The sequence below is a fragment of the Phoca vitulina genome, unplaced genomic scaffold (assembly GCF_004348235.1).
Source record: "Phoca vitulina isolate PV1807 unplaced genomic scaffold, GSC_HSeal_1.0 scaffold31, whole genome shotgun sequence".
NCBI classification, from domain to species: Eukaryota; Metazoa; Chordata; class Mammalia; order Carnivora; family Phocidae; genus Phoca; species Phoca vitulina.
The window spans coordinates 20,973,045-21,000,110 of record NW_022589734.1 but is presented as its reverse complement, the minus strand read 5'-3'; the positions used below and the strand labels follow the sequence as shown (position 1 = coordinate 21,000,110).

The 27,066-nt window shown below is 43.5% G+C and overlaps 1 long non-coding RNA gene and 1 pseudogene across 1 annotated transcript in view; one reads left to right on the top strand and one right to left on the bottom strand.

The window, feature by feature from the left end:
* Positions 1–716: 716 nt before the first annotated feature.
* The window catches only part of LOC116644818, a 44,399-nt gene continuing 18,049 nt past the window's right edge, over positions 717–27,066 (top strand). The window contains exons 1-6 of the long non-coding RNA XR_004301837.1: positions 717–771; positions 1,138–1,211; positions 3,188–3,219; positions 11,998–12,122; positions 16,909–16,938; positions 17,776–19,301. This is a non-coding gene — a long non-coding RNA (uncharacterized LOC116644818). The remainder of the gene's footprint in view (positions 772–1,137; positions 1,212–3,187; positions 3,220–11,997; positions 12,123–16,908; positions 16,939–17,775; positions 19,302–27,066) is intronic.
* On the bottom strand, positions 1,818–2,421 carry LOC116644817 (annotated as a pseudogene).

Below are 27,066 nucleotides of genomic sequence, written 5' to 3'. Positions count from 1 at the left end.
GCAAATCTGATAAAATCAAGAAGTCAACTTTTCAGGTGTCAACTTAGAATTGAGAAACTGTCCTCGAGAATTCCAGAGCCCTATTAAAAGGAGCACCCTGTCATTTCCCTGTTAAAGCAATTCTCACTCTGTACAGGAAGTACTTGTGCACTCAGCTGTATTCTTCACCAGACCATATACTCTCTCAGGATCGGAACATTGTATTTGTCTTTCTCTTCTTTTCCTTTCCTTTTCTCTCCCCATCTTTGTTATTGTTGTACTCGTAGATTGTAACTCCATGTTATAGTTAGTCTAGCTAAAGGTTTGTCAGCTTTGTTTATCTTTACAAGAAATCAGCTCTTAATTTTTTTTTAAGATTTTTTATTTATTTATTTGACAGACAGAGAGAGACAGCAAGAGAGGGAACACAAGCAGGGGGAGTGGGAGAGGGAGAAGCAGGCTTCCCGTGGAGCAGGGAGCCCGATGCGGGGCTCAATCCCATGACCCTGGGATCATGACCTGAGCCAAAGGCAGATGCTTAACGACTGAGCCACCCAGGTGCCCCTTAATTTTGTAGATCTTTTCTATGATTTTTCTGGTCTCTATGTCATTCATTTCTGCTCTGATCTTTGTATTTTCTTCTTTCTGCTAACTTTGGGGTTTGTTCTTCTTTTTCTAGTTCCTTAAGGTATAAAGTTAGGTTGTTTATTTGAGATCTTTCTTTTTCTTACTGTAGGTGTTTATTGCTGTAAATTTCCCTTAGAACTGTTTTACTGCATCTCATCAGTTTTGGTAAGTTGTGTTTCCATTTTCATGTATTTCAAGGTATTTTTGATTTCCCTTTTGATTTCTCATTTGACCCAATGTTTCCTTATTGATTTTCTGCCTGGATGATCTGTCCAGTATTGAAAGTGGTGTATTGAATTCCCCTACTAGTATTGTATTGTTTTTTATTTCTCTCTTCAGTTATATTGGTATTTGTTTCATATATTTAGGTGTTCCAGTGTTGGGTACATATATATTTACAGTTGTTATAATTGTTGCTCTTGATGAATTGACCCCTTTAATATTATATAATGACCTACTTTTGTCTTATTACAGTTTTGACTTAGAGTCTATTTTGTCTGATACAAATAGAGCTATTTCTGGTCTCTTTAGGTTTTCATTTGCATGGAATGTTTTTTTCCAACCCTTCACTTCACTTTGAACCTGTGTGTTTCCTTAAAGCAGAAGTGAGTGTCTTGTAGGCAGCAGATAGTTGGGGTCTTTTTTTTTTTTTTTTAACCCATTTAGCCACTGTATGTCTTTTGATTGGAGAATTGAATCCATTTACATTTAATGTAATTATCAATAAGTAAGGGCTTACTAATGCCATCTTGTTGATTTTTTTCTGGCTGTTTTTGTAGTTCTGTGGAACCTTTCTTTCTTGCTGTCTTTGTGAATTGATGATTTTCCATAGTGGTATGCTTTGATTCCCTTCTGTTTACCTTTATGTATCTATTACAGGTTTTTGCTTTCTGGTTACTATGAGGTTTACATAACATCTTATCATTGTAACAGTCTATTTTTAAGCTGATAGCAACTTAATTTTTTTTTTCAGTTTTATATCTTTTTTTAAAGATTTTATTTATTTATTTGACAGAGAGAGACACAGCGAGAGAGGGAACACAAGCAGGGGGAGTGGGAGAGGGAGAAGCAGGCTTCCCGTTGAGCAGGGAGCCCGATGTGGGGCTCGATCCCAGGACCCCGGGATCATGACCTGAGCTGAAGGCAGACGCTTAACAACTGAGCCACCCAGGCGCCCCTGCAGTTTTATATCTTTATTTGATAGTCAGCGATTAGTTCTCATCCACATTAACTGTCTGTAGATTTTTTTTTTTAAAGATTTTATTTATTTATTTGACAGAAAGAGACACGGTGAGAGAGGGAACACAAGCATGGGGAGTGGGAGAGGGAGAAGCAGGCTTCCCGTTGAGCAGGGAGCCCGATGTGGGGCTCGATCCCAGGACCCTGGGATCATGACCTGAGCTGAAGGCAGACGCCTAACGACTGAGCCACCCAGGTGCCCCTACTGTCTGTAGATTTTTGAAAATGGTTACAGGTACATAGGTAACCAAAGTATAGAGCTTGTTTGGTGAATCTTCATCCTAGTTACATTTTCTGGACAACGGCACATGGATATGGTATGGACCATTCCTTATTCCTTTGGCCCAGACAGCTTTGTGGAGCCTGGTGTCAGTGTGCACATCTGGAATTCCCATCTCCTTCATGGCAAATTTCTGGATCTCTTTGAGTGCCTGATGGGGCATGCTTCTTGAAACCCACTCCATGGATGTGCTTGTGGATATTGATGGTGTATTCTCTCATCACTACCTCATTGATGGCAGAATGGCTCTTCTTCTTGCCACCCTTCTTTGCAGGAGCCATTCTGCTGGGCTTAAGTTGGAGAGGAAAGATAGAAACTTAAATTTGATTGTGGGGCGCCTGGGTGGCTCAGTCAGATAAGCGTCTGCCTTTGGCTCAGGTCATGATCCTGGGATCCTGGGATCGAGCCCCGAATCAGGCTCCCTGCTCAGCAGGGACCCTGCTTCTCCCTCTCCCTCTGATCCTCCCCCCATTCATGCTGTCTCTCTCTCTCTCAAATAAATAAATACATCTTAAAAAAAATAAAATAAATTTGGTTGCATACAAAAACTCTACTCTTGGGCGCCTGGGTGGCTCAGTCGTTAAGCGTCTGCCTTCGGCTCAGGTCATGATCCCGGGGTCCTGGGATCGAGCCCTGCATCGGGCTCCCCGCTCCGCGGGAAGCCTGCTTCTCCCTCTCCCACTCCCCCAGCTTGTGTTCCCTCTCTCGCTCTCTCTCTCTCTGTCAAATAAATAAATTAAAAAAAAAAAACAAAAAACTCTACTCTTTCACTCCCCCTCATTTTTTGGTTTTGATGTCACAATTTACATCTTTTTTATAGTGTGTATCCATTAACAAATTATTGTAGCTATAAGCTACAACAATTATAAGCTTTAATATTTTTGTGCTTTAACAGACATAAGCTTTGATACTTTTGTCCTTTAACCTTTGTACTGGAATTAAGTGATTGACACGCTATCATATTATAATATTAGACTATTCTGAATTTGACTGTATAGTTACCTTTACCAATGTATATTTTAATATATTTTCAGGTTATTAATTAGTGTCCTTTCATTTCAGCTTGAAGACATCCTCTCACTATTTCTTATAAGGTAGGTCTAGTGGTGATGAACTCCCTTAGCTTGTGTTTGTCTGGGAAGGTCTTTATCTCTCCTTCATATCTGAAGGACAGCTTTTCTGAGTAAAATATTCTTGATTGGCAATTTTGTTTTTCATCTCCTTCTCTCCTGACCTGCAAGGCTTCTGCTGAGAAATCTTCCGACAGCCTTATGGGGGTTTCCTTGTTTATGAGGTTTGTGTGCTTGTCTTTGCTGATTTTAAAATTCTCTTTGATTTTAGATAGTTTTATTATAATCTGTCTTGGAGAAAATCTTTTTGAGTTGAATCTCACTGGGGACCTATGAGCTTCATAAATTTGGATGTCCAAATTTCTTGCCATTTGGGAACTTCTCAGCCATTATTTCTTTAAATAATTTTTCTGCCCCTTTTCCTCCCTTCTCTTTCTGGTACTCCAGTGATCATAGATTGTTTTTCTCGATGGTGTTCTATGATTCACATAAGCTCTCTTCACTCCTTTTTTTTTTTTTTTTAAAGGTTTTATTTATTTGAGAGAGAGCACGAGAGATAAAGAGCATGGGGGGGGTAGGGGCAGAGGGAGAAGCAGACTCCCCACTGAGCAGGAAGCTCAATGGATGCAGGGCTCCATCCCAGGACCCTGAGATCATGACCTGAGCTGAAGGGAGAAGTTTAACCAACTAAGCCACCCAGGTGCCCCTCTCTTCACTCTTTTTCATTCTTTTTTCCTTGTTCTCCTCTGACTTGATAATTCCAAATAACTTATCTTTCACTTCACAGCTTCTCTCTTTTGCTTGACCAAGTCTGCTGTTCATGCTCTCTGTTGCATTTTTCATTTTATTCATTGTATTCTTTAGCTCCAGACTTTGTTTGTCTCTCTCTCTTGTTTTGATTTCTGTGTCTCTGTTAAATGTTTCATTTTGCTTGCATATTGTTTTCTTGAGTTCATTGAATTGTCTTTCTGTGTTTTCTTGTAGCTCACTGAACTTCCTTAAAACAACTGTTTGAATTCTTTTATTGAGCAAATTGCAGATCTCCACTTCTTTTGGGTTGGTTACTGGAAAATTACTGTGTTCATTGGGTGGTGTCATGTTTCCTTGATTTTTCACGTTCCTTGGTCTTGTGTTGCTATCTTCACATTTGAAGAGGGAATCACCTTCTGCATTCTCTACTGATTGTCAGTGGGAGAGAAATCCTTTCTGCCAGCCCTGCTAAGCATTCTAAGACTCTCTCAGACATTTTCTATGGATACATATGCTCCACACTTCTTGTTCTCTCTTGTTGGGTGGGTGATGATTCTTAAGATCGTGTTCTTTCTCCTGATCCTGCAAAGCCCAGCTGACTGCTGACAGCCTCCCATTTGCCTTCCCCAGGGCAGTGCTGAATGCTGACATTTTTGTGCTTTTTCCCAATCCTGAAGATTTGGGCTGGCTTTCTGCACGTGCTCACTAGCTCTCTGCAAAGACTTGCACTCATTGACCATGGCAGTGTGAACAAGGAGCTGGCCACATGGTGGTGGTGGTTGGAGAGGTGGCTGAGGGTAGGCTGCAGAGTGTTGAGGGTGCCTGTAGGCCAGTTGGGGGGACGCACAGGTGAGGCATCCCCAGTGGTTCATGGTAGGGCTTCTTGACGGGGTCCACATAACAGGATCTGCATCACTTCTGCCCTCCAAGAGCCCTGGTTGCTGTTCTCCCAGCCCCTCCTGACCCTTCAGTCATGTAGCACATCTCAGTATTCTGGATGGGGCAAGAAGGAATGGGGCCTCTTTGGCAGGAGGCCAGGCACACAGGGACATGCCCCCACTTTCCCTGTGAAGAAGTCACTGGCAAACAAGCTCTCTCATTGCTGAGCTGTGCCACTGTGGGGGAGGGTGATGGGTAGAGTGAAACTGTTCTCATCCTCTTCAATGTGTCCAATCTTGGATTTTCCTCCAACAGTGTGTTGGAACTTCTCTGTTGGACTCCTGGACATCCACAAAGCACCCTCATTTCTGGGTGATGGTCAAAACTGGTAGAGTTTTTCTGGTGGGGGAAGACAGTGGAAAACTTTTGTTCCTCCGTTTCACTGTGACTGCTCCCTGCATTTCCATGTTTAGTAATGCAGATTGCCGCAAATATCTAAACTTTCTGGAAGAAAATAATTTTAATTCCAAGGTAATGGGCAAGTATGGATTTTGGGTGGTTTGGATTCAACATTGACTCAGGTTCAGAGCCTTTGCTCCTTGGAAATACACTTGGAACTCTTCTGGAAAATGTTCGCTTTCTCTTTTCTCTATAATATTGATACACCTGTCACATTCAAGCAGGGCCCATGATTAATCTTAATGTGCAGGTGTTCCTAACTGAGGCTGGATGTTTGAATTTCCTTCATTCTATGCAGTCTGTTTTAATTTTGATTAAGTGCCATCAGGAATAATAACTCCTCAGGGCAGATCATTAGGAAGCTACAAAATCGATTATGTTTAGCTACAGGATATGTAAAACTAGTCACCACCACTGAAATGATCATAGATCTCCTTTCAGTTGCATGCACAAGGAAGACTTCGGTCATTCCAACTGGATTTCAGGAACAAATTGAAATTGAATTGGAAATGCCTTTTCATAAATAAGTTAGCTTTCAAATTTGCCTTTTTTTTTTTTCTTCCTCAATAGATCTTCCTAATTCTGACATGAAAATCACTAACCACAACCGATAGTCATGGATGGTAGGAATAAGATGCTTTAGGTTGGGGTGGGAGGATGGGTTAGCCTGGTGACGGGTATTAAAGAGGGCACGTTCTACATGGAGCACTGGGCGTTATATGCAAACAATGAATCATGGAACACTACATCAAAAACTAATGATGTGATGTATGGTGATTAACATAACATAATAATAAAAAATAAAATCTTAAAAAAAAAAAGATGCTTTAGGTATATGCTAGGGAACATCTCTCAGTGTGTATTTGCAATAACTAATTGACAGATCCATGAGCTTCCGATGTGTACATAAGGAAGGACCTGGGCTTTCCACTCATTCCCCACCTAACAAGTGCCTATGTTGGGGCACTGACTGGTTCACTTTGTGGCTCGACGCACTAGGCTCGCAACCACCTCTAGCGTCCTGACCGCTGGTGTTTCCTCTTGGCCCACGCACACTCAACCATTTGCTCTTTCCTAACTAGAGCACAGCAGCTCCTCCCTTTGCCTATGACTCTCACTATCCCTGGCATGCTCTTACTCCGCTGTTTCATCTGGCTACTTCACACTCAGTACTGCTCTTACATGTCACCTATTCTAGGGGAGGCTTTGTTGCATTACCCCCCTCGGGGGCTCTTCTCTGCGTCCCATCTCATCCTGGGCCGTTTCTACGGAACTGCCGTCGTAGTTTCTCGTCACTGAATGTCCGTCTCCTCTTTTAGATTGGGAGGTCTCTGAGGGCAAAATTCCTGTCTTGTGCCTCTGTATCCCCTAGTTCAGGGCATCCTAACCCTGTTCTGCTTCACACACCCCTTTGAGAATCTGATGAAAACTATAAACTCGCTCTCTAGATGAACAACTCTGAATTTTGCAAATAATTTCAAGGAGTTCTGGGAGCCTCTAAATCCACCCGTGGACCTTAGAAGTCCATGGACTCCTGGTTACGAAGCCCTCTGCTAGCTCCTGGGGACATCCAAATAGTGATCACTTAACACATGCTTACTGTGTGTCAGACATCACTCTGTGCACTTCACAGGATCCGCCCCATTTATTACTCACTACCACCCTATGAGGTAGAGACTCTGATTACCCCCAGTTTAAAGATGAGGAAACAGAGGAACAGCATAGAAATAATTTGCTCACGACGATCCCTGAGCCTGCACTCCTCACTAGCCTGCTCTGTCAACCACAAGTCTGCCTTCGTCCCACCTCACTACGGTGCTGTTCATAGCACCCTAACGGGCACCACAAGCTGTCTGCTGAATGAACCGCAGAATGAGCAATAGTATTAGATATACCAGAAACTATGAATAAGGGTAAAATCATGTGGAAGATGAGGAGGCTTAGCATTCAAATGGTTGGAGCTTCCTCAGTGGAGTGGATAGCATAGAACGTAAGCTACACCCAGTCTGCATTTAGCTTTAAATATAGCGGCGGGGGGCGCCTGGGTGGCTCAGTCGGTTCAGTGTCTTCCTTCGGCTCCGGTTATGATCCTGGGGTCCTGGCATTGAGCCCTGCATTGGGCTCCCTGCTCAACGGGGAGTCTGCTTTCTCCTCTCCCTCTCCCCCAGCTTGTGCTAGCTCTCTCTCAAATAAATAAATAAATAAATAAATAAAATATTTTTTAAAAAGTATAAGGAATGGGAAGGTCAAGAACTTCTATTGAATATTTAATATACACACCTGACCTTGAGTTTAGTACTTCCTACACAAACCATATCCTACAATAGTGGTAACAGAGCTTAGAATAAAATTGAATTTTGGGTCAGGCATTGACCTCGGGGAAGGACTGGATGGGAAAATAGAAAGTGCCGTGTTTTTTAAAGCAAGCGCTAGGAAAGCACAGTTTTTAGAAACCAAACTGTTGGCTCCCTGTGACACTCGGAGTGTAAGTTTTAGGGCTAGACTGGAGAAGGATTAAGGAGGTAAGGGTGGGCTAAGCTTTTTCTTTCTTTTCATAAAGATAAGCCTTTGGTGTATTTTGTGATAAGGAAGAGTTTTACAATTCCAGTCTGACGTGATTAGGACCTTCACTCAAGTGTGCATCCACACGCACTTCTGCTCTGGTTCAGGAAGGCAGGAGGGGAAGGTGGGAATGAAAGGGAAGAGAGACGCATATGTGATTATCATGTAATGATAGAGTAGAGTCTGTCAGCTCATCTAGCCTACGGTCCCTCCTGTCGTCAGTGGTTTAAAAGTCAAACGTCAGGCACTGAGCTTGGGGTGGGGACCTGGCAGAAAAAAACAGTGGCAGGGAGACTTTACTTGCTCAAAGAAACTTGTCGTCCTCTTCATTATTGTCCATGACCAATTTTAACCACACCCAGGAAAGCCTAGAAGTGAGAAAATGCTCTTAGTGTCCTTCATTCCCCCATGGTTGCTAGGGCTGATCTTACTGTGTCCTGCATATTGGATTCAGGGGATCCATCTCCAGGTGAGCCTTCAACCACTTCTAGCCTGTGTGTAGAGGGGGCTCAGGTCTTCAGAGGGCCAGTATCTAATCCTAATGCTCCTGGGGATGTGAATGTCCATGTCTGGTGGGAAGGACAAGGGTATGTGACATGGGTCATTGCCCAAGTTTGTGCCCTCATGGTGGATCCCCTCAATGGTCAGGGTACTTACAACTCTATCTCACAAATTGTGGGGGATATTTCTTCTATCAATTACTTTTATTGCTCTTATGCTTATCCAGATCACTGACTCTGGATATCTTGGTTTCTTAATTTCAATATATTTGGATTATGGAGGATGATATAATGAAACCAACAAACACAGGACTTGTTGGAACTAAATTTGGGAAAATTTTCTGGTTTCATTTTTTTTAATTTAATATAGAAAACAGTGTCCTAAAATGTTAGCAAGTCCTTTAAAAATATTTGGCTGGAAATGTTTTTAACTTTTTCTAACATTAGCTTGGCTTTCTTTTTAACTTTGCTGTCTTAAACTACAAGCAATCTTCTAAAGGGGGCTAAATCAAGCCAGTTTTCCACTGAGTTATAATAATGGAGACTCTAATTATCCAGGCTGCATCTCAAGTTGTGTTGTAACTCATTAAAATTCCTTTTGCCCCTTTTCAGTTGGATGCGTTTCAGCGTTCTAAATTCTCCTCTCTTCCTGTTTCAAAAATGTAGACAGTTAATAGAGTATATTCATATCTCATTTGTTTGTTAATTTGTTTTTGTAATGATCTCTTTGTCCCTTCATTTCTCTAACCCATGGCTGTACCTACATCACCAGTTAAAATGCAAATTTTCTTAGAGGCTGGCCCCTACTGTCCATAGCAAAAGAATTTTGATCTTGCAAAATGATTTGCATTTGGGTGAAGGATTCCCACCGCATGTACGAATTTGCACCTGGATGCAAATCCAGGGAGAGCGGGCTCTGTGGTGGACTTGGGGAGAGGGAGGTGGCATCTTTGGGGTGAAGGAAGGTATTACACTCTGTGAAGAACGCAACCCTGTGCTACAGAACAGGATTGAGAGTGAAGCCTTTGATTTTTGCCCTTTTGGAAGGTCTGCATAGGTGCGAAGCCATAAGATGTTGGCAAGCCCACTGCGTATTATCAGGGCAGTTGAGTTTATGTGAATCTGCCCTTTGGCTTTCAAAGATCTCTCTGGGCAGCCTGACTAGGAGAGGTTATCAGCTCCCTTGCTCTGCTTGGTGGGGGTCACTATTTAACTTGTATAAACGCTTTGTGGGAATGTGTATCTTTCGTCACCACGGACCAGATCATTCTTGTAACTAGGCACCCGAGGAAGTCTCGAAGTATTCCTCCTGGGGATGTGCAGCCTTGGAGCTGCTCATGTGAGGTTTATCTTTGCTTTTTCTAACGTTTACTATCTGGAGAGGATTATCCAGGGAACAGTTTGGCTTAGGTGTGAGGCTGATCCTTTTCATTTCTTCTCACCCAGTGAAACATAGGTTCTTTAGATTACAAACCGAATGTAATTCCATCAGGAAGAGTAGACTCCCAGAAGGAAATATCAACAGTTGAGGATTACTGAAAAATGAGATACAGTGTGTTTTTTTTCTTGGCACTTTTTTAGAGAAGAAAGGACTATAATTTACACTAGAATTCTGCTCTGTGTTTGAAGATGTGAATCGGAGACTCTTGTGGAAACCATTGCTTGCCTCAAATCAAAAGGGAAAATGAAGCTAGAAATCACTTTTTAAAACATATCCAATGACCTGAATATTATTTTACAGGTCTGAATAAAGGGCGAGAACATGATTTAGATGACCTATGATAGCTCAGTATTTTGTTAATAATCTCATATAAAAATTAAATCAGATTGTGCATTATGTATTCCGTATTTTACTTAACTTAGTTTTACTAAACAGGGATTTTCAAGTGTAGTCACTGTTGTTAATGTACAGTGATTATACTGGTTAAGGGTTATGCACTATAAGAAGATAAAAGATACCAAAAAAAAATTTTTTTTCTAAAGTAAGCTCTACACCCAACATAGGGCTCAAACCCCCAACCCTGAGATCAAGAGTTGCACACTTCACTGACTTAGCCAGCCAGGTGCCCCAAGAAGATAAAAAATATTTGAGCTGATTATGAATTTTTATCTAATTACATTGGTCCATTAAAAAAAAAAGACAGTGCTCATAGGTCGGTTAAATTGCAGGAACATAACACCTAAAGTTATTGCTGGAAATTCAAGAGCTAGCTTCCTAGCATTCTCTTCGTTCGTCCTGTGGAACATGGCGTACCAAAGATCTTATTCTGCGAGTGTTTGCAAGAGTCTTTTAACAGCCCTCTCTCTAAATTCCTCCTCCAACAGTCATTCACTCTTTCGAAGAGTGACTGTATAATTTGGCCCTCGAACCCCTGGGAAGCCTTGAAGTTTCATTAAGGAGTCCTGGAATCTATATTTATACCAAGTATTATCGAGGACAGAATAAAGAATGTGCTGGAATAGATGTACTGTTTTTCGTAAGTGGCTGTTGTGATGATTAATAAATACAAAATACGCTGCCTTCATGGCAGCTTTTGGTAATCTCAATCAACAGAGACTAAAACAAAACGACTAGTATTGGGTAAAAAATGGGCTCTTGTACTTGAAAAGTTTAGAAACTAGTAGAAAACAGGAGTGGAAAGTGTCACCAATATGGCAAGTTTGCATTTCAGCTCAAGTTCCTTGTGTGCCTCTGAACTCCCCATGGTCAAAGGAGTTATTCAGTTCTCAGAATGATTCATGCTTATATAACATACTGGTAACAAAAGTGTAGAGCCTTAGCATTTGTGGAGGAAAAAGAGGGGGGGCACATTCAAATGATCTGCTAATATGGAGTCTTTTTTTTTTTTAATGCTCTCAAATTACCACATTGTGGCTAGTAGATGACAGCGGGCTGCAGAAGTCTATAAACTCATTTTAATTGTGCTTTCAGCCAGCCAGGATCCCCTGAATCATAATTACAGAGAGGACTCCATGAAACGCACCCAGCTCTGCCCTGCTTCCCAAGCTGAGCCCCACTTGTCCTGCATCAGGATCAATGCTGGGTCACAAAAAAGAGGCCGTGAGAGCAAAGCCTGGCTGGTGGGGGCGGGGGGGGCAGATGCACTAGAAAGAACCAGGCAAAGTTATGGAGAGAAAAGTTCCTGCTTTGTGAAAGGTAGAATCACTGGCTAGCTGAGAGAGCACTCATCAAGGAGTTCCCTGTGTCTCTGACACAAACCAACCCTGCCGTCCAACGTTGGAATGTTAAGGAAATAACGGAGGGGCTCCTGGCTGGTTCTGTCGGCGTGGCTCTTGATCTCGGGGCTGGGAGTTCGAGCCCCACGTCGGGTGTAAAGTTTACTTAAAAAAAAAAATAAAATCTTAAAAACGATAAATAAATAAAGCGCACAGGGACGAGGAGACACGTCCTTGTCAACAACCAGGAAAAGGTCCGCTTCCTCTCTGGGCAGGCAAAGAAATCCATGCCTGTCACACACGCCGCAGAAGTTTTTATTGTTTATCAATAATTACAGCTCTCTTTCATGTTTTCACACTCTGGGTCTAAGGAGGGAAGGGAATTGGGCCTGTTAACCTTCGTGTGCGACTGAGAAACCGTTTATGGTGGCCAGGTGCAAATGCCGTATCTCATCTCCCCGTGTCTGTCATGCAGCAGCTGCAGCAGGTGGACGGACTTAGGGAGCTGTTCCATATCAAGGAAGTGTTTGGGCCAGGACCGTCCCATTTCGCGGTGGTACAAGAAATCCACAGATTGTTTTCCGCTTAGACGCATGACAGGTATGACTGGGGAAAAGCCATTTTTCCTGAGATCCCAACAATGGGGGCAGGAGGGCAGAGTGACCCACCCCAAGTTCAAGGGGGCATTTGAGGCCCTTTATCAGTCTTCTTCCTATAGCTACAAAAGCCTTCAGCCTTCTGCCTTACTACCACCGGTTCTTTGTGGACAGGACACCAGGGTACTGGGAACAAAGTGTGCTCACCTGGAAAACAAACACTTTCTTTAGTCCGGCATTAATGCCTGAGGGTGTTTTAAAAGTTAATAATATAATTGCGGGTAAAGTAAAAGGAGATCCTGAAGCCAGAGTGTAAGACAGAAGGAATGTTTGCATGAGTTTACTCAAACGGGGTGTGCAATGCAGTAAACACTGGGTGTGAGACTATGGGATAAGCGCGGGCCCGAGGACTTCCTGGGAGCCTGAGCTGGGACAAGGCATCTGAGCCCCGGCTCCCTTGTCTGTACCACAAGCTGTTGATCACTGCATGACCCCTTTTCGTTTTACAAATCTGTGCTGAATGCATACCACCTACCCAGCAGACGCAGTCTCAGTGATCTAATCATGGAGACAGAGGTCAACACAGGTGCAGCTCTTACCTATGGACACATGTTGCAAAGTAAGACACTAGTGTAAAAACCATATATGTACATAACTCGTCACGCTTGTACACCTTAAATTACCCAGTGGTGTATGTCAGGGACAGCTCAACAAACCGGGAATAAAACAAAGTGGAGGATGCTTTGTAAAGATAGGCTGTAGTGCTCTAGCTGTGGCTCTGTTCTGTGTAGGTTTCTTTTCCTGGCCCCAAATATCTCGATGAGATTACATTACAGATGGCGTCTGTAGCGGGTAGGAATAGCGTTTGCTAAGTGTAACATAACCCTGATGGCAGAGGCTGAACCAAATAGGGGTTGTTTTCGACACACGACAAGGACCGTGGTATCACACAGTGAAGGGCCTGCACGAGGGCATCAAGCCCCAGGCTCCTCTTCCTTCTTCTCCGTCATTCTTAGGATCTGGCTTTCATTCTCATGGCTCTAGCCTCCTTGATAAACATACCTGGGCGCCCACCCCGTGCCTTGTGCTTTTACCTCATTGGCTAGAACTGTGTGTCCCATGACCACCCCTAGCTGCAAGGGATGCTGGGAGACAGTGTGCTGAAATTGAGCCCATTGCTTGGGTTGAACCAGACCTAGCATCTGTCAGTAGGGAGGAAGGTGGCAGGGCATGCAGGGTACGCGATCGCAGTGGCAGGCCCAGGACTCTCGTGAAGTTCACAGATCCCGCAGGCTGGAGAGGGCAATAAATACATGGAATGATGGAGTCAGAACACAGAAGGATCTTAGGAGAATGGAACAATAAAATGAATCTAACATGCACACAACTCAGTGGGGTTAAAGTCTTACCCCTTAGTCTAAAAAAATCAACAGTACATAGACAGGATGGGGGAAATGTTTCTTAATAACCCTATAAAAATATCTACTCATTTTCATTTACCAGAAGAGTAGTAATAGCAATCAAAATAATATATTTCCTGCATGTTTACTATTAGTTATCTCCCATTTAGTTCTCAGGGTAATTCTTGGAGGGATATTTATTATTATTATTATTATTATTATTTAATTGAGAATTATAACTTGACCAAAATCCTATAGCTAGTAATTAGGTGGGTCAGAATTTGAACCTAATGCCAGAACCCTAATTATTTTCCTTTATATTATACTATTTCCCAAGGAAAAGTGATTTATTGTCTCAAAAAGCTAATTCAATCTTTTTTTTTTTTTTTTAAAGATTTTATTTTGGGATGCCTGGGTGGCTCAGTTGGTTAAGCGTCTGCCTTTGGCTCAGGTCATGATCCCAGGGTCCTGGGATCGAGCCCCACATCAGGCTCCCTGCTCATCAGGGAGCCTGCTTCTCCCTCTCCCTCTGCTGCTCCTCCTGCTTGTGCTCTGACAAATAAATAAATAAAATCTTACGTAATCTCTGCACCCAACATGGGGCTCAAACTCACATCCCTGAGATCAAGAGTCACATGCTCCACCGACTGAGCCAGCCGGGTGCCCCAAGAACTCATTCAGTCTAGGACTGCATTAATAGTATCACAATATCTATGTCTGGGGAGATAACAGTCACTGTCTCTGATCAAAACATATTTGCAGCATTGCTCTTAATTCTGGAAGCCACATTCAGACAGATGGGAACTGCTAAATCCTCCTGTACCCACGCCATCTTTACTTCAGTTCCAGAGGGTAAGAAGGATGCTCAAGGCCAACACCTCCACCTTGCTCTTGGCCCTGTCCCATGTCTTTCTGGAGCTCCAACAATGGACTCTTTTGTCTCCTATACTTCCACCTTGTCACTTTTTTTTAAAAGATTTTATTTATTCATTTGCGAGAGAGACAGAGAGAGAACAAGCAGGAGGAGAGGCAGAGGGAGAGGGAGAAGCAGACTCCCTGCTGAGCAAGGAGCCCGATGCGGGACTCGATCCCAGGACCCTGGGATCATGACCTGAGCCGAAGACAGACGCTTAACCATCTGAGCCACCCAGGCGCCCTCACCTTGTCACTTTCTACCAATTCTTTTTTCCTCAGCCAATAAGTTTATTTTAAAAGTTTCCATCCTAAATCAATAGCCCTCCAAAACCACCTTTGTAGAAATACATACCTTTTAAACTATGACTTCTAATGAGTCCTTGTTAACCACACTTCTTAAAAGAAAATTTAACATATGCTGTCTCTACCTGTTTACTTCCCATTTTTACCCTTTCCAATTTCCAACTATGTCGAACATCCCCAGCAATTTTTTTTTTTTAAGGTTTTATTTATTCATTTGAGAGCGAGCGAGTGAGAGAGCACGAGCAGGGGGAGGGGCAGAGGGAGAAGCCGACTCCCCGCTGAGCAGGGAGCCCGATGCGGGGCTCGATCCCAGGACCCTGGGATCATGACCTGAGCCAAAGGCAGCCGCTTAACTGACTGAGCCACCCAGGTGCCCCCATCCCCAGCAATTTTAAAATACAAGTCCGTCCCCGGTGGCAGCCATCTTTATAAGTCAAAGGAGCTGACCAACGGGAGGCTTGGTGGAGGCCTGTATTTTAACGGCTGCTCATTTCTCTGATATGCATCTTGAAAACATTCCTAAATCTGTTAAGAAGTCTAGTTTTCACAAATGTGTTCTCCTACTAAATCAATAACACTTTTAATTTACTATGAGACAGCGAACCTAAACTCTGCAATGATTTTGTTGGCTTGCTGTTCAATTTCTCATTATATTACGCTTCACAGAAGAAAGCTATTTCTGTTCTTTTATACTTAAATAATTTTGGTGCCTGTGACTGTATTTATCTTATGGAAACAAAGGCATGTTGAGTGATAAAGTAAATGAAAAAATGGCTTTTCCATTTTTAATTATCAGTGGAATAAGCGTTAGTGACACGAAGAATCTGGGAAAAGATCATCGATTGTCAGTTTGCATCTACTCCCGCACTTGTCATTCCCTAGCACCACATCCTCTAGGGATATGGAAGAGACCTGAGTCACTTTGGCAACAGAGTTGGGAAGTAGATCATTTCACAAAGGCTTGGAAAACCACAAGTTTCATTGCAAGTATAATATAACTACATTTCTAAACTCCACCACCTACAGTTTATTAAGAACACTGGTGGTGTTGGAAAGTTCCAGTGCTGGCCAATTTTAGCTCTTAGGCCACTTCTGTATCCAATGGATTGGAGCAAACAATATCCTTCAAGGAAAAAATCTAAAATTTCCTAAAAGTAGAAGTAAAACAGTACAGTTGACCCGTGAACAGCATGGAGGCCAGCCCCCTGTGTGGTCAAAAATCTGCATGTAAATTTTGACTCCCTAAAAACTTAACTACTAATAGCCTACTGTTGACCAGAAGCCTTACTGATAATAGCCAATTAACACATATTTTGTGTGCTATATGTATTATATACTATATTCTTACAATAAAGTAAGCTAGAGAAAAGAATATCTTATTTAAAAAATCATAAGGAAAATACATTTACAGTACAAGACAGTAAAAAATCCACATCTAAGTGAACCCATGCGGTTCAAACCCATCTTGTTCAAAGGTCAACTGTAATTAATCTCTTATTAAACTACAAGAAATCATTTTTCTACCAGATACTTCTTTGGCTTTTTGTAGTTTCTCATTCTGGACCATTTGCAAAGCATGATTAGCCCAAGAAACTGCCAAGGGCGGGATGGAGTGAGAGGCAGGGTCCGGGAGCAATGGGGGCGGAGGGTGAGCAGCGGCATACAAGTAGATCATTCTAGATTACAGGGGGCCCCCACAATATGATGGTTTGACCACGATTTTTTTTTTTTGGCTTCACAATGGTGCAAAAGTGATACTCAATCAGTAGACACTGTACTTGGAATTTTCATCTTGGGCATTAAGCAACAAGCTTTCGCTCCCTCCCGGTCAAGCCACACGATCATGAGGGTAAACAGCCAATACGCTTACAATCATTCTGTACACACACAACCATTCCGTTTTTCACTTTCAGTACAGGATTCAGCAAATTACATCAGATATTCAACACTATTATTTATTGGCTTTTAAAGTTGACTGTCAGTGCAGTCTGTTTTAGAAGAATACACAGTGGGGCAAGTTTCTTGTGTGTTTATTAATGCGGGACTCTTTCTAGCTTCGGTACGGGCTTGCAAAATATGTCTCACGTATCCCCAACTTACTCCATTTCATTCTAGTAACCAATGTGGCTGTCTTCTTCTCCCTTTGTCTCTCTCTTTCTCATCTTACTTCAGGAATGGAAACTAATAAAGATCAGGATAAAAGTAAGAAAGTGCATGTATGTGGCATGGGTGGGTGGGGAATCTTTGAGCCAAGAGATAGAAGTCATTGGGCAAATCACTTAGCTTCTCTCTCCCAGGCTTATTAATTTTCAGCTGAGAATGGAAACATTTTGTGAGGGATGCACACAAATGCATGTTGCATATGAACGTGTTTTTAAAAGTCTGAAGTGCTATTTAAAATCCAAAGACTAATCTAATAGTATTCTTAAAATTTTTGAGTAATTCTAGTATAGATCTTCCTCAACTTACAACCCGATAAACCATCATAACTTGAAAATATCCTAAGTCAAAAATAGAGTTGATACCCCTGACCTACTGGACATCATAGCTCAGCCTAGCCTACCTTAAATGTGCTCAGAACACTTACATTAGCCTGCAGCTGAGCAAAATCGTCTAATACAAAGCCTATTTTATAATAAAGCATTGAATTTCTCATAAATTTCTTTATATAACATAGGGAAAAAAATCAAGCTTTATACTGAGTTTCTAACCTACACTTAGGGCCTACACTTTAGTATATCTTACCAAACAACAGTATTCAAAAGAGTTAAGGAAAAAGAATAACCTTAAAGTCTTCCACAGGTATAAGAAACAGTGTAGGGGAACATTCTATTAAGCATGTTTTCATGGAGGGATCAAATAGCATGCAATTATTTTGTAATTGCCTTCAGCCCCTTGCTATATAATTATTCATTTGGTTATATGTGCTTTACAAATTAGCACCCCCAAAGATCTAAAAAAAAAAAATTACACAGAACATGGTGATTATCCTTAGAGTTACATCGTTTCTCAAAGGGTAATTGCCATTTCATTTGCTAGGTCTGAATTCACATCATGACCTCATGGTAATCATGTACTTACAAAGTGACTTGCCTGGCTGTCGGGGCCTCAAAATATTGTGCACAGCTGAAGTATGAGAAAGTGGTTGGGAACAGGTGCAGATCCAAACTGGTGAGTGCTGTGTGTTCACATGTGCTCCAGGAGGCAGAGGGCTCACAGAAAATAGTGTTGAATGCATGTGCGTGCGTGCGTGTGCATGCCCGTGCACATGTAAACATAACATCTGTGGGTTTCTCAGGTCTCCCAAAGGCTGACCAATTCACGGAGGAAAGCTTTTACCCAACCAAGAGTCATTCCCACTCCAAAAGCCACACCCATTTGTTAGATTTACTAGAAGATCAAGGAAAGAGAAATATAAATGTCTCACCGTCCTCTTAAAATCAAGAACAACAAAAGTAAAAACGTCTTTCATGAAATACAAGAAGTAAAAACACATTGCTTGGGAGGGATAGCAGGAAAGAGACTACCTAAGGTCTTGGAACAGCACAGAGCTGCACGTTTAATATGAAGTCCGCCTTGAATGTGTAGGCATTATAAAATGATATGGTTCCTGGAGGGTGCAGAGTAAGCCGCTCCTGGAGCCCGCATTGCCATGTGCTGAAGCCAACTCCTACAGGCTTTTGAGAACTGGTTGTTAAATACCCAGGAATCTTGCAAACAGACTGTTAAACTCCTGGAATCTTGAACTCGGCCATGGTGGGAGTATTTACACCACAGAAATTGGCAAACACTACGAGCCATTCTTTTCTTCCCCAGAGAGCCAATTTACTAGCATACCACGGAGTTCAAATATCTTTAAAGGAACGCTTTGCTGAAAAGCCTGTTTTGCTAATAATTCTTATGAGACCGACTCTTAGATTTTTAACCCTTCCCTGAATGACTCCAAGATTAGTTTCTATTTTTCCCCTCCTTTCTCTTAGGCTCTTCCAAGCCACCGGAAGACTGTTACAACTGAACACACTCATCTGTAGGAATCCCCTGTTTGAATATTAGTGTTTAAGATCTGAGTTTGAACCCAGATTAGACAATGTGGGTTTGAATGCACAAGCCTGTGTTTACCAGATGTGTGATCTGAACAGTACTCCTCCTTTTCTGCTTTCCTTTTCTCATTTGTGAAAGGGACATAGTTCCTACCTCATGGAGTTGGTATGGGAATATCTTCCTCATAGGGTTGTTGCGGGAGTTAAATAAGTTATTGTATGTAAAGCATTTGGAACTCTGGCCATAGAAGGCCCTATGCATGTGTTTGTTATTGATTGGGAAGGTTAGCCTGTGATTAGGCCTGGCACACGGCAAACACTCAATAAATGGAAATTGTGTCTATTTTTCTTTCTTGCAGTTCTGTTATTGTACATTGGTATTTGGGTTGAAACATCTTTTTCTTCAGGGACCGGAAGGCGGATGTTTCCTGGGCCACAGCCTGGCTATTTCGAGGGTTCCTGTTGTCCCAGCTGATGCCATTCTCCGGGAGTGGACCTTCAGCTCTGGAAAGGAGCAAGCCCGAAGTAGGTGGGCCACGTGGAGCCTGTGGGGACGCAGGGCTAGGAGAGCCAGGCGACCTGTCCTTTCTTTGAACCGATAGACCTTACTGCCTGTAACACTGAGTCTGTAAGAACGGCATGACATCATTCTGTAGTCCCTTGGGATTTTATGTGAACCTAGGGTACCACGGTGATAACATTGTCCCCCTTTTGCTCTTCCGTGGTTGGGCTGGGATGAGCGGAAGTTGGGTGGTTCTGCCCCACCTCTTCCAAGCTGCTTCTCTGCCCTCGTCCTGTCACAGCAGTCCTGTGTTCGATAGCACTCTGACTTCAGGGAAGCCCAAAAGATGGGACAGAATCTGTAGGACCTATTCCAGGGGCATGCCAATGCCAATGAAAAGGGGAGGGTGCATCCCTCTGGCTTGTAATCCTCCAGACAGAGCCAACTTGGGATCCAACTTGACATTCCAACCCCTTGCTCCTGTGGACTAAGTCCCCCTGAGCCTGCAGGCAAAGCCTCTTCCCCTAAAACTCAGTCTCATTAAGGGAGGAATTCTTAGCTCTGAAAAATACAGTATGTCTCGGCACATGTGCAAATTGGCCACCAGACACCACAAGGGAAAACATATTCATAAAGGGAGCTATGTGACTGCAGGGGCCAGAGGCCCCAGGATTGCATGTTTTGCGGCAACTTGGTCTTTGCCTAAACACCCTGAATCCAGTGTAAGCTTCTAATCTGTCTTCTCTAAGATCTCTAAAATCATGCTGAAGCCATGTCCCTCAGTAATTTCACTGTTGAATTGTGATGCTCCCTTAGATTACAGAATGTATGCAGAAATGACACTGGCCCTTCCAGTCTCTGTTACCCACAAAAGTCAGGAACCACAGGCTAATCCTCCACTCTCCAGAATCCCAAGTTGGTTGTATAGGGTTTTTTTTTTTTTTTTGGTTTGGTTTTGCTCTTTGTCTGTAATCTCTTAAAAATATCCTTACCCATCTAGTGCAAATAATGTCAATCTGCTATGATGACCAACTAAATCAGAAAAGGAGAAGGAGGAAGAAGATGAAAATAACCACAGCTAATAGCCGTTGGTTGCTTAGCCGTGTGAGCGTGGCATCACCAATATACATAACCAGTGTGCACGGTATTATCATCTTTGTTTTACAGAAGAAGTTGAACCCCAGACAGCGGAATGAACCTGCCCAAGGTCACACAGATAATCAGTGGTATAGGATTAAAGACCCTGTGACTGAGAGCTTTATGCTGAACCATTATGCTTTATATTCTTAAGCACTCTGGATTCTGGGGTTGAAATGAAAGAACACGTGATTAGAAGCTGGTATAATTAAATATATCACACCACATCAATCAGCTCTCCGCAGGGAAAACAACAACCCTGATTTTAGCGTTTGCCCATTTCTGTGGTGTAAATATTCCCACTGTGGTTGATTTCCAGCCGCCAGTGGTTTGGTAGGGTGACCGGGTATGTCCAGGAGGGGCTGCTGAGGCAGGTGCAGGAGATTTGGGCCCCGGCTGTACTGCCCCTTTACTTCCATGCTGCCGTGAGCAAGACTCCGTCTTTCTGAGCTTCAGTTGTCTCCCTCGTCTGTAAAACAAAACGATGAAAGAATAAATTGCCTCCACGTTATTTTTTTTTTAAAGCCTTAGGAAGGGTCCATATGATGCAAGGTGACGGTTTGGAAAGTCTAGTGTGTTCTTTTAAATGTGAAAATGGGGAATTTGCGAGTCATTAAAAAGGTCACTTTTGAGAAGAAACATGATTTGAAGTTTAATGAAGTTCAATAAATACAGTCATCTAGTCTCCTTCCCACCCTTTTACCTTGTCGAGGCTCTTTTTTTTTTTTTAAAGATTTTATTTATTTATTTGAGAGAGAAAGAGCTAGAAAGCACAAGCAAGGGGAGTGGGAGAGGGAGAAGCAGACTCCCTGCCGAGCAGGGAGCCTTATGCGGGCGGGGCTCGATCCCAGGACCCTGGAATAATGACCTGAGCCCAAGGCAGACACCCTACTGACTGAGCCACCCAGGCGCCCCTAGGCTCTTCTTGAACTTGTTTTCCTATTGGATAAAAGTTGGAACAGAGACCATCAGAGTCACTTTGCAATTTCACCTTGGAAGTATTTGGATTTTCCAAGGCAAGAGTTCTTAAGCTAGAATATTTAATACAATTAGTTTCCTTGATAATCTTGTTTATTGTACTGCATATGCTTATAAAAGCACTGAGAAGTGATCCACAAACTTCCTAAGACTGCCAGAGAGTGTGTGGCCCCCCCCAAAAAATAAAATAAAAAATTTAAAAAAAGTATCAAAATGGAGATTTCCAGAGAGCTTAGGAACAGATTTTTCTAGGCTGGAGGGCAGACTTCTAGCAAAGGTGTGGACAGCCACCACCTCACTGGCCTCATTCTGCAAAATGCAAAGGAAAATGAAACGTGTGCCTTCTATTTCTGAATACCTAAAATTAAGAGAAATGTATTAGTCATTAAATACATATAGGGTTTTGATTGACTGTCATAAAGCACATCATCCATTTTTCTAAACACACGCATACCCCTTGAAAGATCCTTGGCTACAGAGGTTTTAAGTCAGTACTTCTGTTTGAGAATTAACATTTTTTTAGTCATTGGGAAGCATGCTATTTCAGGAGAGTCTGCAATGAGAGGAAAGCCTGATGTCCTCCTGTGGGAAACTTGGGTATCTCTGGGCTTGCCTCTCTAACAGCATTCCCGCTTTCCTTCTGCAAATACCGAAGACATACCATTTGCCAGGCAGAGTGAAAGCATTGGGGGCCATCAGGATGAATGTGTGTCCTGCCCCTGCCCTCAGAGAGCTCTCAAGTCCACTGAAGAGGACGCTAGGTCAACAAAAAGTCTCAACACAAGGCGGCCAGCACTGGAAGAGAGGAGGGAACAAGGCGCTGTACGAGGGTGTGATGACCACGTGGCTGTCCCCCATCACAGATATGTGGGTGTACCGTAGCCATATAGATTTGCTCCGTTAAAAATCATTTTCTTTTTATTGACCGGTACAGAATTTTAACAGTACAGGTAGGCAAATTGAAGAATTTGTTTTTATTTTTTCCTTCTGGTATTTGACTAAAATATACACAGTATGTTTAATTTCCAACCATGGGTTCACATGTTGCGAAAAGGAATACATTTCAAATCTAATCTGTAGTTCTCAATCTTGGGTATAAGGTAGAATTAATGACCTAGGCGCGCTTTTTAAAAATACCAGTGCTTGAGCCACTTTGTCTTGGTGGGCAAGGACCTGAGATAAATCATAAGCAAAGACGGCATGCCCTAGAGGGAGGAGAGATGTTGCCAGAGTCTCTCTGGCCTGCCCCAGTGACCCGTGCTGATCACCCACAATCATGGTGCATGCTGGCTTTAGGAGGTTCCAGGCCGAGCCTTACCTACACTGTGGGGAGGTCAGCACCACGGGCCCAGATCCACCATATGATGAAGGCCTCCTTGCCCTCGGAAATGAATTAGTACTCAAAATGCCCCAATAGATAGCCATACCCTTTTTGGAAGCTTTATTTTCCTCAAAAAATATAAGTGCCTTCAAGGAATGATGCTAAAACTTACTGGTTATTTGTATCATTTGGGGCTCATTTCCTGGTAACAGAGTTTGAAAGAAGGTAGCAAGGTGAACTTTCTTAACTTGGATTCTCTAATGAGAGGATGAGAGAATGGGAAGGAAAGACCTATGCTGGGCCTCTCTGCAGGGAGCACCCCTCAGCATGGGCCTTTGGCTCCCTCCTACCCACCCGCTGCCACAAAGTAGAATCAGTCCTTCATTTAAATACTCCTAGTCATTCTAATCTTAATACTCACAGTATCCCTAACACAGTAATTCTATAATTGCATGGATGAAGTTCTTTAATCGAGTTTTGACCTCCTGCTGGTTTTGAGTGGGATTCATGTCAAGACAACCTGATAAGAAGCGAACAGAAAAATAAAATTCATAGGACATCAATAGGAAAAAACAAAAACCCTGCTGCATCCTTACGGAGTGCCTAGCGTAGGCCAATGGAGCAATCCTCTGTATGCTCTTCATACCGTATGTCTGTGTCATTCTGGCTCAGAATCATAAGCACCTGTCCTCAGAGACGCTGGTCCTGGATTGTTCTGTAAGGCACTTAGCACATTCTGAGTGCTCTGTAAATGCTGAGGAGATGAGATTATCTTCAGAGGATGTCTCCTCGGAGGAAGGTGCTATGCAAATACCAGTATTGTGATTCTTCTAGCACAAATTTATAATCGACTTTCCGTTAAACATTGCAGCAAGTTAAATTAATTCCGTATGATTACAGTCATTAAACAAATGCCTCGTAATGACTGCTTTCTTATTTCGGCATTCCTCAAACCACTGCGGTAATACCATATAAGGCTTTTTGCTCCATTGTCAGATTAATTGGGATGCACAACCTGCGTTTGGTAATAGAGCACGGCTGCTGCTCTCCAGCAGTCAGACCATGTGTTTAAGGCTGCTGCTGGACTCCTTTACCTTCGAGATTTCCCTATTGCTCTTGCCATCCCGTTAGGGTACAATTCACTAGTCCGTTACAGCAGACAAGAAGCTTAAGGCAATTTCTACCTGTTCAAAAACAAAAACAACAAAAAAAGGAAGTGTGCTTTTAAAATCAGAACCCGGGCAGGAATCCTCCCACGTTTCTTCTTCCGATGCTGAAGCTAACGAAGACGATAGGTGGCAGAGATGATGTCAGCCTGTTTCCGCGTCCGCATGGTCACTCCAAGGATCACCTGCCATCGTTCGCAAGCAGGGCAGAAACAGTTAAGTCCCGAGGGCTGCGAGTTGAACACCGTGCCTGAGAGAAAAGCAGCGAGCGGGAGCCGTGGGGGATCGCTGCCAGGTGCGGAGGGGGGAGGCAGGCTGCCCTCCTCCAGCGCGGCTGAGCCCTCAGGGTCACCGACCGGGTGCCGCCCTGGAACCCGGCCTGACGCTGGCGAGCCCGCTCACTGCTGCGTCACGGCGCATGCCTTCCGCGCGGCCCGAGCCCCGGCTCCTGCGGTTTCCTGGCCGCAGTGCAGCAAAGCTGGGCACGCAGCTAGGCGCACGGCGACACAGATGTAGAGTGTCGTTTCCCTGCCACCCCTCAGCCTTCCTTACGTGAGGAGTATCTAGCTTTGCTTCGCCAGGAGCAGAAAAGCTGTGTGAATGTGCACGTTGGCGGCGGGAGTTCGCAGCAGAGCAGGTGCTGCTCGGAGCCTCGCTGGTGCCCCCCGCCCCCGCCCCCAGCCACCTGTGCGCACATCTGCGGGCTGCTCTACCTGCGGGAATAAAGGCTAGGACCAAGGAGGCGAGGCTGGCCACGGCTGGTGTGGCCGCGGCCTGTGCCGGCGGCTCCAGCGAACTGAAGCCAGGGGACCCTCCCAGCTCCCAGTTCAGGCTGGTCACAGGGCCGGCGCAGGTCCCCCAGCCCGCTCCTCAGTTAGCACACGGTGTAAAGGAGAAACCAGACTCACTGACCTAATTCAATCCCAGTCCTCTCTGGATGCGGGGACAGCTGTCGACTAGCAGGGACACAGCCAGCCATCAGTGGAGGATTGTTGAGTGCAGCTGAGAGAGAATGACAGTCTGATGCCGGTCATCTGAGGGCTTCTTCTCATTTTCCTGAGTAATCGTGCTCGCTAAGTGTGCCTTCCTGCCTTCCGTGCAGTCTTACCTGCTCTGGCTGGAGATCGGTGCCAGGCAAGCCTGCTTTAGTACCAGCTCCTCTCTGCGTGATGCTGCGCAACTGGGATGGGTCACAGTGACAACAAAGAAAGAAGCAGGAAGCCTCACTTTATCTTCTCTTGCGATGTTAGCAGAACATAACTCTTCCTCGCCGTGATGCCCCCCTGCGTGTGCTTCTGGGCGTGTGCACGCGCGCGCGCGCCTTGTAATTGATCTAATCGAGGAGCCTAACAGATACCATCATGGATGTGGTTTTTAATGATTTGGGGGGAAAAAAAAAAAGGCAGCCCGTGGAGACGGCAGCACGTTTAGGTTATTGCCAGTTCGAAATACTTTGGTTTGGGAAGCCGAGCCCTAAGGGACAAAGCTGGTAACTGAGAAAGAGATCGTAGATAAAGAAATAAAAGTGACAAGCATGATGGAAGCTCTGCGAGTCGACTGTCAGAGCATCAGTCCGTGGATGGCAATTTTGCCAGGCTGAGACTGAATAATTCATAGATTGAAATTATCCTGCTTTCACCTTTCCATTTAAACCGGCATGATCTGAATCTCTAATAAATTTTCAAGATAAAGTAAAACGCCAATTTGAATCTGAAGAGCTTTTAAAACCAGATGCTGCATCCCTGAATCTTTCAGTATCTTTCACAATTATCCTGTGAGAACTGCACTTCATCACGAAGCACCATTACCAGGGAGAATGACTATGATTACAATAGCAACAATAGAGTGCCACCAAATGACCTCTCGTTTACCTAATTTGCTAAGACTGTGGTTTTAGTGCCGTTGTACGTCACCGTGCTGGCACCCGTGGATCTGTCTTGCACCGGAACAAAAGTGAGGCGGTGTGTGAAATAAATACCTTAACTCCGAAAGCCTCGCGGAGATCATTGTCCTAGGCTGCAATGCGTCTTTCCTTTGGTTTGTGTTTCTGCATTTTTGCATTTTGTTTTGTTTTGTTTTTCCAATGCCTACACCCCAAATGCCTGTTTGGGAGAAATGGTGAGCCTGTCGTGGATTTGGGGTTGATGCCTTGATATAGGAGAGCATGGACTTGTTAATTTATCTCCCCTGTTTATTTTAATGTATGCAAGCATGTGTTTACTAGAAGGGAGGAAAGATTCTGTTCTGGGAGAGTAGTTTAAAAATGCCGTCAAGATGAAGCATATGTCTTTGTTTCTCCTTCAAAACCCCTGTCTGCTTTTCAGGTTAGAGATTCCTTCAGGACATTCTAATCCTGGTGTGATGTGTTAAAAAAACCTCTCAGATTGAGAAGGAGCTCAGGAGACACATCCAGTAATAACTCTGTGCAGCTTTTATTAAAAGCATGTACTTGCGATCGAGTGATTAAATGCAGCTTAGCTGGGACTTTGGTTGTGGGTATGTCTGCTGGCTCTCTAGTGCAGTCTAACCTAAAGAGGACTTTTTCGGACAGCCTGCATGGTCCATTCCAGGGTAACTGTGCCCTCCCCACCCCCCGAAAAAGTGGCATGGCTCATAAAGCCTCGCTGGAGAACAGACATTGTGCCATCATTTAAGAGCCACGATGACTTCTGGAATTTTACTTCTCAGTAGCATGAAGACAGTATGTGGGTTCCTGCTAGACAAGTGATTTAAGTTTGATTTTCTAAGGCAGGGTTTCTGAGCGATGACAGTCCTTGGGGAGGAAGGTAGGTTGGAAACATACCTTTCCAATATTGTGAATGCTTTGCTTGAGACCCTTAGCTCTGTTGTGCTTCTCAGTCCATTACTGTGGCTTTTGCCCTTCTATACACCCCCAAATACCTTTGTCAGGAGGAGGTAAGTCGTATTTCCAATCATTAGGATAACTGATTATGTTCTTCTTGTCTGGTTTCGGTGGGCATATGTGTTTTTGTGCTGTACTTTCTTTCCCCTTATTGTTACTCTCACTACCCTCAGCATAACTAACAACTTTTTTTTCCTGTGTTTTTTCCTAAATATAAAGGAAATCATAGTATTTTAAAAAGTGATTTAAATATAATGTCTGTTCCCTTTATCTAAATAAATTCATGCTTTTCAGAGGGGGAAACAGTTTTACTTAGTAAATAA